This window comes from Mytilus trossulus, chromosome 1, assembly GCF_036588685.1.
Source record: "Mytilus trossulus isolate FHL-02 chromosome 1, PNRI_Mtr1.1.1.hap1, whole genome shotgun sequence".
Classification (NCBI taxonomy): Eukaryota; Metazoa; Mollusca; class Bivalvia; order Mytilida; family Mytilidae; genus Mytilus; species Mytilus trossulus.
This window is the reverse complement of record NC_086373.1, coordinates 47,097,128-47,110,759: the sequence shown is the minus strand read 5'-3', so window position 1 is coordinate 47,110,759 and position 13,632 is coordinate 47,097,128. Positions and strand designations below refer to the sequence as shown.

The following is a 13,632-nucleotide window of genomic DNA, read 5'->3' as shown; positions in this document are numbered from 1 at the left end:
GTTCTAAGAGATGAAATTACCCTAATAGCGCGCATGTACCCGTTCCAGCGCTCGGATAATACCCTGTTACCTATTCGTTACCTATTCACTTATAATACGTTTGTTGTACGTTGCACCTTTTAGAAAGGTATTTTTATTGGTGTCCATGTCTCTTGTGGTAACAATGTGTTCTTAGAGATGAAATTACCCTATAACCGCGCATGTACCCGTCTCGGCGCTCGGATAATACCCTGTTACCTATTCGTTACCTATTCGTTACTTATTCACTGATAATACGTTTGTTGTACGTTGCACCTTTTAGAAAAGGATTTTCAATTGTGTCCATGTCTCTGGTGGTAATAATGTGTTCTTCGAGATGAAATACCCCTATTAGCGCGCAGGTACCCGTTCTAGCGCTCGGTTAATACCCTGTTACCTATTCCTCACCTATTCACTTATAATACGTTTGTTGTACATTGCACCTTTTAGAAAAGGATTTTCAATTGTGTTCATGTCTGTGGTGGTAATAATGTGTTCTTAGAGATGAGCGCGCATGTACCCGTTCCAGCGCTCGGATAATACCCTGTTACCTATTCGTGACCTATTCGTTACCTATTCACTTATAATACGTTTGTTGTACGTTGCACCTTTTAGAAAAGGATTTTCAATTGTGTCCATGTCTCTGTTGGTAATAATGTGTTCTTAGAGATGAAATACCCCTATAAGCGCGCAGGTACCCGTTCCAGCGCTCGGATAACACCCTGTTACCTATTCGTGACCTATTCACTTATAATACGTTTGTTGCACGTTGCACCTTTTAGAAAAGGATTTTTAAATAAGTTCATATCTCTTGTGGTAATAATGTGTTCTAAGAGATGAAATTACCCTATTAGCGCGCATGTACCCGTTCCAGCGCTCGATAAATACCCTGTTGCCTTTTCGTTACCTATTCACTTATCATATGTTTGTTGTACGTTGCACCTTTTAGAAAAGGATTTTCAATTGTGTCCGTGTCTCTTGTGGTAACAATGTGTTCTTAGAGATGAAATACCCCTATAACCGCGCATGTACCCGTCTCAGCGCTCGGATAATAACCTGTTACCTTTTCGTTACCTATTCACTGATAATGTGTTTGTTGTACGTTGCACCTTTTAGAAACGGATTTTTAATTGTGTCCATGTATCTGGTGTTAACAATGTGTTCTAAGAGATGAAATTAACCTATTAGCGCGCATGTACCCGTTCCAGCGCTCGGTTAATACCCTGTTAACTATCCGTTACCTATTCGTTACCCTTTCGCCTATAATACGTTTGTTGTACATTGCACTTTTTAGAAAAGGATTTTTAATTAAGTTCATATCTCTGGTGGTAATAATGTGTTCTTTTAGATGAAATACCCATTTAAGCGCGTATGTACTCGTTTCAGCGCTCGGATAATACCCTGTTACTTATTCGTTCCCTATTCGCTTTAAATGCGCGGGTTACACGCTGCACCTTGAAATAAATCGTTTTTCAATTGTGCCCATGTCTCTGGTGGTAAAAATGTGTTCTTAGATGAAATAACACTATTAGCGCGTATGTACCCGTTCCAGCGCTTGGTTAATACCCTGTCACCTATTCGTTACCTTATCGTTACCTATTCACTTATAATACGTTTGTTGTACGTTGCACCTTTTAGAAAAGGATTTTAATTAAGTTCATATCTCTGGTGGTAATAATGTGTTCTTATAGATGAAATACCCCTATTATGCGCGTATGTACTCGTTCCAGCGCTCGGATAATACCCTGTTACTTATTCGTTCCTTATTCTTTTTTAATACGCAGGGGTATACGGTGCACTTTAAAATAAATCGTTTTTTAATTGTGTTCATGTCTCTGGAGGTAACAATGTGTTCTTAGAGATGAAATGACCCTATTAGCGCGCATGTACCCGTTCCAGCGCTCGGTTAATACCCTGTTACCTATTCACTAATAATACGTTTGTTGTACGTTGCACCTTTTAATAAAAAATTTCAATTGTGCCCATGTCTCTTGTGGTAACAATGTGTTCTTAGAGATGGAATGACCCTATTAGCGCGCATGTACCCGTTCCAGCGCTCGGTAATTAACCCGTTACCTATTTGTTACCTTTTCACTTATAATGCGTTTGTTGTACGTTGCACCTTTTAGAAAAGGATTTTCAATTGCGTCCGTGTCTTTGATAGTAACAATGTGTATTTAAAGATGAAATTACCCTATTAGCGTGCATGTACCTGTTCTAGTGCTCGGTTTATACCCTGTTACCTATTCGTTACCTATTCACTTATAATACGTTTGTTGTACGTAGAACCTTTTAGAAAAGGATTTTTAATTAAGTAAAATATATCTGGTGGTAATAATGTGTTCTTAGAGATAAAATGACCATATTAGCGCGCATGCACCAGTTACAGCGCTCTGTTAATACCCTGTTACCTATTCACTTATTATACGTTTGTTGTACGTTGCACATTTAAGAAAAAGATTTTCAATTGTGTTCATGTTTCTGTTGGTAACAATGTGTTCTTAGAGATGAAATGACCCTATAAGCGCGCATGCACCTGTTCCAGACCTCGGTTAATACCTGTTACTTATTCACTTATAATTGTGCCCATGTCTCTTGTGGTAAAAATGTGTTCTTAGAGATGGAATGACCCTATTAGCTCGCATGTACCCGTTCCAGCGCTCGGTAAATAACCTGTTACCTATTCGTTTCCTATTCGTTACCTATTCACTTATAATACGTTTGTTTATAAGTAAAATTTCACTGTTGTCATGTTTTTTTCTGTGTTTGACTGATACCCTGTTACCTTTTGGTTTTATTTACTGATTTGTCATTTGTCAGAGTCAATATGATTGGACATAATGAAGTTTAAATAAAGAAAGATGATCTGGTTTTGTAAGCAATTGATAAAATTACCTTTACCAAGTCAGGAATAAAACATTTATCTATTCTTTAGGTTTGTTTAAGCTTTTGATTTTGTCATTTGATTAAAGGGACATACCTTATCAAATTTTCCTAGGAGTTCAGTTTTTATTGATTTTACCTCCTTGTATAAACTACTTATATTGCTTTAAAGTAGCTGTTCTTCTATGAGTTTTAGATACTGTAGAAACGAAGATAGAACAGGTTGCCCTTCACTGTCTCTCGGCTTTAAAATAAGTGACATATGTTATAACATATATGATGTATAAAACAAAAAACAGAGATGTGTAATGTTCCTGGTGCATTATCCATTTATTTCAGAAATCAGTGTAGGAATATATCAAAACAACGAACAACTGTACATGCATTTATTTACATAACAGCATATGAATATAAGCAATCATATTAAATATATTTATAATGGTTTACTTAGGGCTACTGTCCTTATCTTGCAATTTATCAAATTCAATACAGCTTTAGTAAAATTTCTAAGAGTGTAGATTTAAAACTGAGCATAACATTTACATCAATGAAAACACAGTATCCTTTCATAAATAATTAATAGCATCTGTTATATAAAATTAAAGTATTTACATGTTTCTGCTTTTGCACATATTTTCCTTGGAGAACCCTGACAAATATGGTTGAAAATCACATATGATGAATGAAAAAGATAAAAAAAAATAGCTATTCCTAACGAACATTTATTATCTCAGATGGTGCCATTAAAACAAAATACATATATGGTTTGGCGATATCTGGCCACAGCTTTTATTCATAATATGATAGATTCATATAATAAATATACATGTAGATAGATATGTTGTAGATAGATACTAAGATATGTTGTAGATAGATATATAGACCATAGACCATGTATATGTACATGTATATAGATCTACACATGTATGGTCGGTTACCCGAAGATAATATGGCAACCAGGTAGATAGATAGATAGATAGATATATATGAAATGCACCGTGGGATACACTGGTGCTTAAAATTTAGAAAACACCGTGGGATACACAAGTGTAGTCTGTATTATCCAAAAACCTAAAATTTCATAGTTAACATTAAGATTCTATGCAGCGAATTCTGCCACATTGACGGAGGAAAACAGAGACTCTGTCAACCGCCATAAAAAGGGCGGTTCGCTGCAAAGCTGTGAACCAGATACGAGATAACTCAGATAGGTAGATATTTTTATTTAACGTACAACTAGGTACATAATAAATTAAATAATCTAGATAGATAGATAGATATTATTTACGTACAACTTGGTACATATATAGGTAGATAGATAATTTACTGAACGTACAACTTGGTCCATACATATGATAATGTCTAGATAGATAAATGGTAGTTTTATTTAACGTACAACTGGTACATATATATATTAAATAATCTAGATAGATAGATAGATATTATTTAACGTACAACTTGGTACATGTACATGATAGATAAATAGATATACATGTATTACTAAACGTACAACTGGGTCCAATATATGATAATGTCTAGATAGATAAATAGATATTTTTATTTAACGTACAACTTGGTACATATATATATCAAATAATCTAGATCGATAGATAGATATTATTTAACGTACAACTTGGTACATATATAGATAGATAGATATTTTACTGAACGTACAACTTGGTCCATATATATGATAATGTCTAGATAGATAAATAGATATTTCATTTTAAAGTACAACTGGTACATATTATATATGTTAAATAATCTAGATGAAGTTTGTGAACAACTGTTCAAAACATATTTACCTACACAGATAAAAAATACTTACCAAAACTACAGCAAACCATAAAATAGTTGATTGTATTTGTATATCATAAAATATAGTATATTATAGTATAATATCAACCAATAATATAAAGATGTTTAAGAGTTCATTTCATAAGCAGGTTAAGAATGACAAGTGAAAATCATCCAGTGAAAAAGTTCTGACTTGATCGAATCATAATATTTTATGTAGCAACCCGACAGCTTATTATAAAGGCAATAAATAGTTGTAAATTCTATATCAGCTTAAGAAAGATGAATTTCACACTCCATCAGTCATGTTCTACATCTCATTGGCAAAGACCCACTCTAGAACTACCTGTGTCAATACCACTACAAGTTTATTAAAATTAGGTTGGATCCATACAGTTTCATTATACATGTATATTCTGAGTTAACGTTTAACAGCGACAAATATGCCACCACAAAAATACATTTCCATGCCTAGACCTAAGTCAACCCCATCTGGAGGATATCAGTCTGCTACAAAAACATACTTACTATTGAGGATTCTACTATTAAAACATCAAACATTAAAAATCTCCTACAATTCTGTATGGCAAATAGCTACATGGAAGTATAGCTATATAGTAATATGATTACAATTTAAAGCATAATAAATCAAGAAAAATAATAATACTTCAGGAAAACCCTGTATTAAGTGTCAGTATTGGATCTCCAACCCATTTATTGATTTTATAATCCTTCAAATTCAATGAAAGGACAGCTTTATTACATTAAAGGACAAGGTGATTTGAACTTGGAGATCACAAGGCCTAGATTAAACAAGGTAAACCTGGTTAAAGTTACCTGTTAGGACATCCAAAAGTTATAAAGGATGACCAGTGTTACACACAAAACAAAACACAAACAAGTGCTTAACAACATCTAGATACCCTCATAATTAAAAGCATAACAAATTAAATCGTCCCAGCGTTCATGCTAAAGTTACTGAAATTCAACCTGTACTATAATTTCCATAATAAATAACAACCATAATTTGGAATCAACTGTTGCCCAGCAACCAGTAGGGCCAATCATTTATGCAAAGAAAAGTTCCTCATATAGCACCAGCCTAAAATAACAAACAGCATCTAAACATACAGCATACAATACTCATAAATTGGGCAACTTCTAGAATCCCCCAGGATGAAGATTACAATACATTCTATACTAGTATATATATAAATTAAGCTGTTGACACCTAAATACTAAAGATTTTTAGCAGTGGAGAAGACTGCAAGACAAGCTGTAAATAATTACTTAGTTTGTACTAGATTTGCTAATATAACATGTACATACATGTATATATTTAACTGCGACTGACAATTTAAAAAATTAAAAAAACAAAACTTGTCAAGATTAAAAGTTGATTACAAGATAAAACCATTGGACCCCTCTTTCCCTTAATATATATGTATATATATAAAAACAAGAGTGCACACACTGAAATGTCTTGCCTTCTTTACTAATCCTTGAAAATATACTATCTTGATAGCCCTAAATATAAAGCTTTATTACAACTGTCACATAAACTCAACATTAACCAAGAAAAGGAAACATTGATCAATCAACCATGAAAATGAGGTCAAGGTCAGATGAACCATGCCAGGCAGACATGTACAGCTAAAATTCTTCAATACAACAAATATAGTTGACTTATTGCTTATAAATAAAGAAAAACAGACCAAAACACACAAACACTTAAAAATTAGCACTTGACCGTGAAAATGAGGTCAAAGTCAAATAAAACCAGCGTAAACAACACGAGGATCATAAAATATGTCCCTACACCAAATATAGTTGACCTAATTCACAAGGTATTAGAAAAATAGACCAAAACTAAAAAACTTAACTTTGACCACTGAACCATAAAAAATAAGGTCAAGGTCAGATGACACCTGTCAGCTAGACATGTACACCATACAATCATTCCATAAACCAATTATAGTAGACCTATTGCATATAGTATAAGAAAAACAGACCAAAACACAAAAACTTAACTATAACCATTGAACCATGAAAATGAGGTCAAGGTCAGATGACACCTATCAGCTAGACATGTACACCTTACAATCATTCCATACACCAATTATAGTTGACTTATTGCATATCGTATAAGAAAAACAGACCAAAACACAAAACTTAACTATAGCCACTGAACCAAGAAAATGAGGTCAAGGTCAGATGACACCTGCCAGTTGGACATGTACACCTTACAGTCCTTCCATACACTGAATATACTAGGTCTATTGCTTATAGTATCTGAGATATGGACTTGACCACCAAAACTTAACCTTGTTCACTGATCCATGAAATGAGGTCGAGGTCAAGTGAAAACTGTCTGACAGACATGAGGAACTGCAAGGTACGCACATACCAAATATAGTTATCCAATAACTTATAATAAGAGAGAATTTAACATTACAAAAAAATCTTTTTTATATATCAGGTTATTAAACAAGATAAATATTGATATTATAATGTTATATAAATCGATAGCCTCCTCCATTCAAAAAGTGATAAATACCAAACAACATTTAAAAGTTTCAATGTAATATATTATATAACAATTATATAGAATGTAACCTCATATTTCCAAAAGTTTTTTTTATATAAAGCACATGATGTGGCATCCCATCATTGTATGGCCATAAAAATTTGTAAACGTAACACATTCAGCAATTTTAAGTTTAGAAACTGAGATATTATAATAAACGTTACACAAATCTTTTCAATCCAACCCATATTAAGATAAGAAAAAGTTGTCTTAATCTATATAAATAAGTTTGTTATACAAATGTATGTTGGAAACACATGTACATTTTGTACATGAGTTGGTTTAACTTAAAAGTAATATACTGCTTTTAACTAAAAAATCTGACGATTACCTGCAAATTTTTCAACTGAAAATACCAATGCGAAGCTCTAGGGGTTAGCATAAATAACATCGATGATGATCCAATGTACAAATATATGTGACCAAAGGAGTTGAGTTAGTGGCGTGATGAGTCGTGAATCCAGTCCAGTCTGGTAACCCATTTGTAAACCAGATGCTCCGCAGGGCGTAGCTTTATACGACCGCAGAGGTTGAACCCTGAACGGTTGGGGCAAGTATGGACACAACATTCAAGCTGGATTCCGCTCTAAATTTGGATTGTGATTAAATAGTTGACACAGCATAGGTTTCTGACACAGAATGAATGTATTCAAATGAACTTAAAATTTTTGTTTTCTCTTAGAGCAATTCACTATGCTGTTGAATATTAATCCTCTCAAAAAAATGTTTGAAGAAATTTTCTTTTTATTTATGAATTTTCAAATGAGAATAATTGAACCCAATTTTTTAATCACATCCCCCTTTCCCTTATTCCAAAACTAATTTCAATTAAAATATTCTAATGGAGTTTGCAACAATTACTACTCATTTAAATACATTATAAAATATTAAGATGTAAAAAAACTGCTTGTTATCACTGAATGGTAAAGATTATTTAAATTTATCAGTTGGTAGTAAAAAGTGAATATACATTGTATATTGTATATAACAAAGATTTAAGTTGATTCTGGACAAAGAAAGATAACTCCAATTAAAAAAAATTCTTGCAGATATTTCTTGCTGACTATACTGGACAAAGAAAGATAACTCTTAATTAAAAAAAAAATAGCTATTTCACAATATTGTGAAATAAGATATTTCTTGCCATTGCACAATACTGTGCAATTGAAAAGACTTGCTATTGCACAATACTTAATATAATAATTTTAGATCCTGATTTGGACCAACTTGAAAACTGGGCCCATAATCAAAAATCTAAGTACATGTTTAGATTCAGCATATCAAAGAGGCCCAAGAATTTAATTTTTGTTAAAATCAAACTAAGTTTAATTTTGGACCCTTTGCACTTTAATTTAGACCAATTTTAAAACTGGACCAAAAATTAAGAATCTACATACACAGTTAGATTTGGCATATCAAAGAAACCCAATTATTCAATTTTTGATGAAATCAAACAATGTTTAATTTTGGACCTCGATTTGGACCAACTTGAAAACTGGGCCAATAATCAAAAATCTAAGTACATTTTTAGATTCAGCATATCAAAGAACCCAAAGGTTTCAATTTTTGTTAAAATCAAACTAAGTTTAATTTTGAACCCTTTGGACCTTAATGTAGACCAATTTGAAAACGGGACCAAAAATTAAGAATCTACATACACAGTTAGATTCGGCATATTACAGAACCCCAATTATTCAATTTTGATGAAATCAAACAAAATTTAATTTTGGACCCTTTGGGCCCCTTTTTCCTTAACTGTTGGGACTAAAACTCCCAAAATCAATACCAACCTTCCTTTAATAGTCATAAACCTTGTGTTTAAATTTCATAGATTTCTATTTACTTATACTAACGCTATGGTGCGAAAACCAAGAAAAATGCTTATTTGGGTCCCTTTTTGGCCCCTAATTCCTAAACTGTTGGGACCGAAACTCCCAAAATCAATACCAACCTTCCTTTTGTGGTCATAAACATTGTGTTTAAATTTCATTGATTTCTATTTACTTTAACTAAAGTTATTGTGCGAAAACCAAGAATAATGCTTATTTGGGCCCTTTTTAGGCCCCTAATTCCTAAACTGTTGAAACCAAAACTCCCAAAATCAATCCCAACCTTTCTTTTGTGGTCATAAACCTTGTGTCAAAATTTCATAGATTTCTATTAACTTAAACTAAAGTTATAGTGCGAAAACCAAGAAAATGCTTATTTGGGCCCTTTTTGGCCCCTAATTCCTAAAATGTTGGGACCAAAACTCCCAAAATCAATACCAGCCTTCCTTTTATGGTCATAAACCTTGTGTTAAAATTTCATAGATTTCTATTCACTTTTACTAAAGTTAGAGTGCGAAAACTAAAAGTATTCGGACGACGACGACGACGACGACGACGACGACGACGACGACGACGCCAACGTGATAGCAATATACGACGAAATTTTTTTCAAAATTTGCGGTCGTATAAAAACTGGTGTGGCCTTGTTGTCCAAGTCTCTGGTCCAACTGTTACAATCCTTGGCCGTGTTCGTGGCCGAGCAAGGCCTCTACTTGATCTACCCAACATGTGCTACAACTCAACAAAAAGTAAATATTAGTTTCCCCACATAGCATTGACATAACAAAACCAAATCACTGTACCAAGAAACAATAACAATTAAAAATTATGTATACTCATACATGTGGTTGTGTCAATAAAACTCATAGTTACAATAATTTAAAAATAATTCAAAATTAGTATATATACAGATTTATATAAACTAAAATACCATAGTCAGTTGATAGTAACATAGTGTAATATTAGTATATAATTGAGTTATTACGGATTCGTTATTACAACAATAATTCAAGCTGTGGCCTGTTGACATATTTGTTGGCTAAATTCTTGATCTATTAAACTGAACTATTCATACCATATCGAGCTAGTCTAGTCTAGAGAGTAGTAGTAACTATAAAATGTATACATTTGTACATGTCGCTGTGATCAGAGACATGTCTCTGCTGTGATGAATGACCCTTGACAATGTTTAGTACACAAATGTGTAGGTACACGCAAAATGTATAGCCGGATATATACAGATGATAATATTTGCTTAAATCCACCAGCAAGCTAACATTTAGCAATGATTTCTTTTGGCTACTTAACTCCGGGTATGGTCTCTGTTCAAGATTTCCAAGATTTTTGTTTATTTGTATCGAAGGTTGACTTCCGGTTATGAACTTGGGTCCTTCGCCCCAAAAAGTACGTACGTCCCTTTTACGTTCATATCCTTTCATGGAATATTTTCTGTATATGTGCTATGAAAGATCCAGATACACATACCGATGTATACCCTCTTAAGGAAAATTTACTTTTAATTCGGAAGTTTCGGGAGTTCATTCGATAACACCTGCCCCACAACACATAATCATTAAAGACACGTTACTAACCTGCCTGATCTGTTACAGCGCAAAATACCATTTGTTAGGCTTACCCATAGGCACTTGACGATCTGTCAATACTCAATTTCAATAGTATAAGATATGAGATCAAAGTAATATATATATAAAAAAAAAAAAAAAAAAAACACTCGTGCATCTAATTTTATGTAGAAATATACAATGACGCCTGGTAAACATTATGATAATCTGCAAATCTTAGGACAATGTCGCATCTAATTACTCACACTGGTAAAAATTAAATAATTATAAAAAATGAAAACGAATAATCCATTCATGAGACCAATGAATTTGTCATTCAGTCTTTCCATGTGCTCTCCACGTGGCGATGCCATATGGTTAAAAAAAATTGACGATCGATAAAACGAATTCTTTCCAAGATTACATTTAATCACATTAGTAGCATAAGTCAGGTTATAACCATACAAATTCTTACACGGTTTACTTTACCATTTCAATTTTCAAGTTTACCGCTTACAAAATTTAAACATCTTGCTTGCTGCGATGAAATTCTAAAAAGGAATAAATGACGTCACAGAATATAACGTCACTCATGTCGGGTAAATCTAAAACATGAAACGCAATCCGTGAGTGGCCCCGGCGATAACTGAATTTAAGTCTATTAACTTAAATTCCATTATTGTCATAGAAAATTGTAGATTAAAGCAATGTCCCTATTTTTTTGTGGCAGCTATGTGACAAGTACAGTTTTCTCTTAAATGTTAAATCTACTATTCTAATAAATTCAAACTCTGAATGTTTACACTGCCATTACACATGAAACATTTAAACAAAATCATCCAAAATGTACAAACAAAAATAAGTCTGAACATACTACACTACACATAAAAAGTATATACACAATGGGCATATATCATTTACAATGTATCTGGTTCTTCTACATGTATGAAACGGAGCAAAAAAGAAGCCCACTTAACACCATAGAAGGTACCAAAACATGTTTTCAATAATAAATTTGATTGTATGTAGGTACTTGGTCATCACTAAAATTTTCATTAAGTACATATAACTAAAAAATATGTTATCTATTAAACCACATTTAACCATGAAATAGTCTAAACCAAACTTGATCTCTATAAAGTTGCAAGTTGAATAAGAGGCACCAGATAGCCTAAAAAAACCGCTTCAGTGCGTAGATTAAAAGAAATATATGGTACATAAAAAAGAAAGTACAGCAATCAAGATTCCTGCTTTGGCATTATACAGTTTGAAAAATATCTCTTCAGGGTACATTAAAAACAAGATTTTCCATTTTTAATTCATTGTACTGCAACCTTTAAATTGTGCTATAAGGACAAAGTCTACCCTTAGGATTATTGAATTTGAACAGTTTCTGTTGAAAGTCGTATGATTATTATGAAAGAATGACAAAAACCTAATACCTGTAATTCGAGAAAAAAAATACATTTTCATAAAAAAATATAAAAAAATGCAGCCCTGAAAATTTGAACAGGATTGGCAGGATATGTCCTGTAAAAATTGTATTTGGTCTGATGATTTCTTGTTATTTAAATTATACATTGCATTGAAAATTTTGAGGATTCATCATTTGGTCCTGTGAATGCCAAACCTCAATTTCCAGGACTGCAATAAGTCTATTACACAGTGGCCAAGAATCATTAGCTATCATATTAAAATGACAGTTTTAAAAAGAGCTTTGGGTATTACAATATGAGATTTTCACACCCAGCTGCCAAGTTCAACAAAGAGTCAAAATTATTGACATATAATTTAACTATAAAAAAAAAAAAAAAAAATTGATTTGTTTTTCCTGTATATAACGTAACGGAACCCAAATTGCAACGAGTACCCAAATTGCACCTACTTAGCAAAAATAGCAGTGGAAATCTTACAAGATTTCCTAGAGACTAAACAAGTTGTATGTTTATGATCCGACAGTATGCACCTCTTCCAACATAGGTTAATATATTAAGACATACACAAAGCGTTTACAGTATTTATCAACAGATAGGTGCTTATATATATGTTATATAAGTTATGTTTATACATAATTTGATTTTAATTACTCAGTAGTCATTTTGTTAGAATATATACAAATAAGGAAAGAATTTTCTCCTACTAATCAAACTGATCCACTTTTCATAACCATTGATAAGAAACCTCTGGAGAGACAATATTTCATCACTTGTATTAAAAAAGTACTGGATATATGTGGTTTCAACTCAAGTCATTATAATGGTCATAGTTTTAGAATTGGGGCAGCTACAAGTGCTGGTAAGGCAAAAATAGAAGATCACTTGATAAAAACATTAGGGCGCTGGACTTCAGATAGTTACATCAGATACATTAGGGTAACGCCAGCATCTATTAAAACAGCTCAAAGTAGGTTAGGTAGAATTTAAGGGCATGCTCATTTTCAAATATTCCATACGCATGTTTTTTACAGAGATTCTGGATGATATTGTTTTTGTTTGACAATTGATTTTGATATTGTGTATTATTATGCGATAACATTTACTATTTTTTTTTTTTTTTTTTTTTTTATTTCATGGCTTTATTGAAGGTACCCCCTCCCTAACCTCACAAATCCTTGGGGACACTCAGCTGTTACCATCTGTGTTATGGCCATTTATGAAATTTTATCACTGGTTGTTTCAAAAATTTCACTCATCCCTCAAGAATTTCTGGGGATAAACTGTCAAATTTCATACAAATTCATTCCAACACCAATTCAACATCAACACTACTAGGCTTCCTCATAGCCTCCTTACAGGCTTCCTCATTGTCTCATTATAGGCTTCCTCATAGCCTCATAGGCATGATAGCCTCTAGGAATGATAGCCTCATAGGCTTCCTGATAGCCTCATGCATTTATTTTGAACCATCGTTCCAATTGGGTTGGTGTGATGTCAAGCCAGGGGTCTATACTTTGCTA

At 32.9% G+C, this 13,632-nt stretch overlaps 2 long non-coding RNA genes across 2 annotated transcripts in view; one reads left to right on the top strand and one right to left on the bottom strand.

Moving 5' to 3' along the window:
• The window catches only part of LOC134708261 (uncharacterized), a 31,366-nt gene that overhangs the window by 9,643 nt on the left and 8,091 nt on the right, over positions 1-13,632 (top strand). The gene's annotated exons all lie outside the window — the stretch shown is intronic.
• On the bottom strand, positions 8,249-10,455 carry LOC134725799 (uncharacterized). The gene is made up of 2 exons (XR_010108601.1): positions 10,190-10,455; positions 8,249-9,846 (listed from the first exon to the last, which is right to left on the bottom strand). It is a non-coding gene; the product is annotated as an uncharacterized LOC134725799 (long non-coding RNA).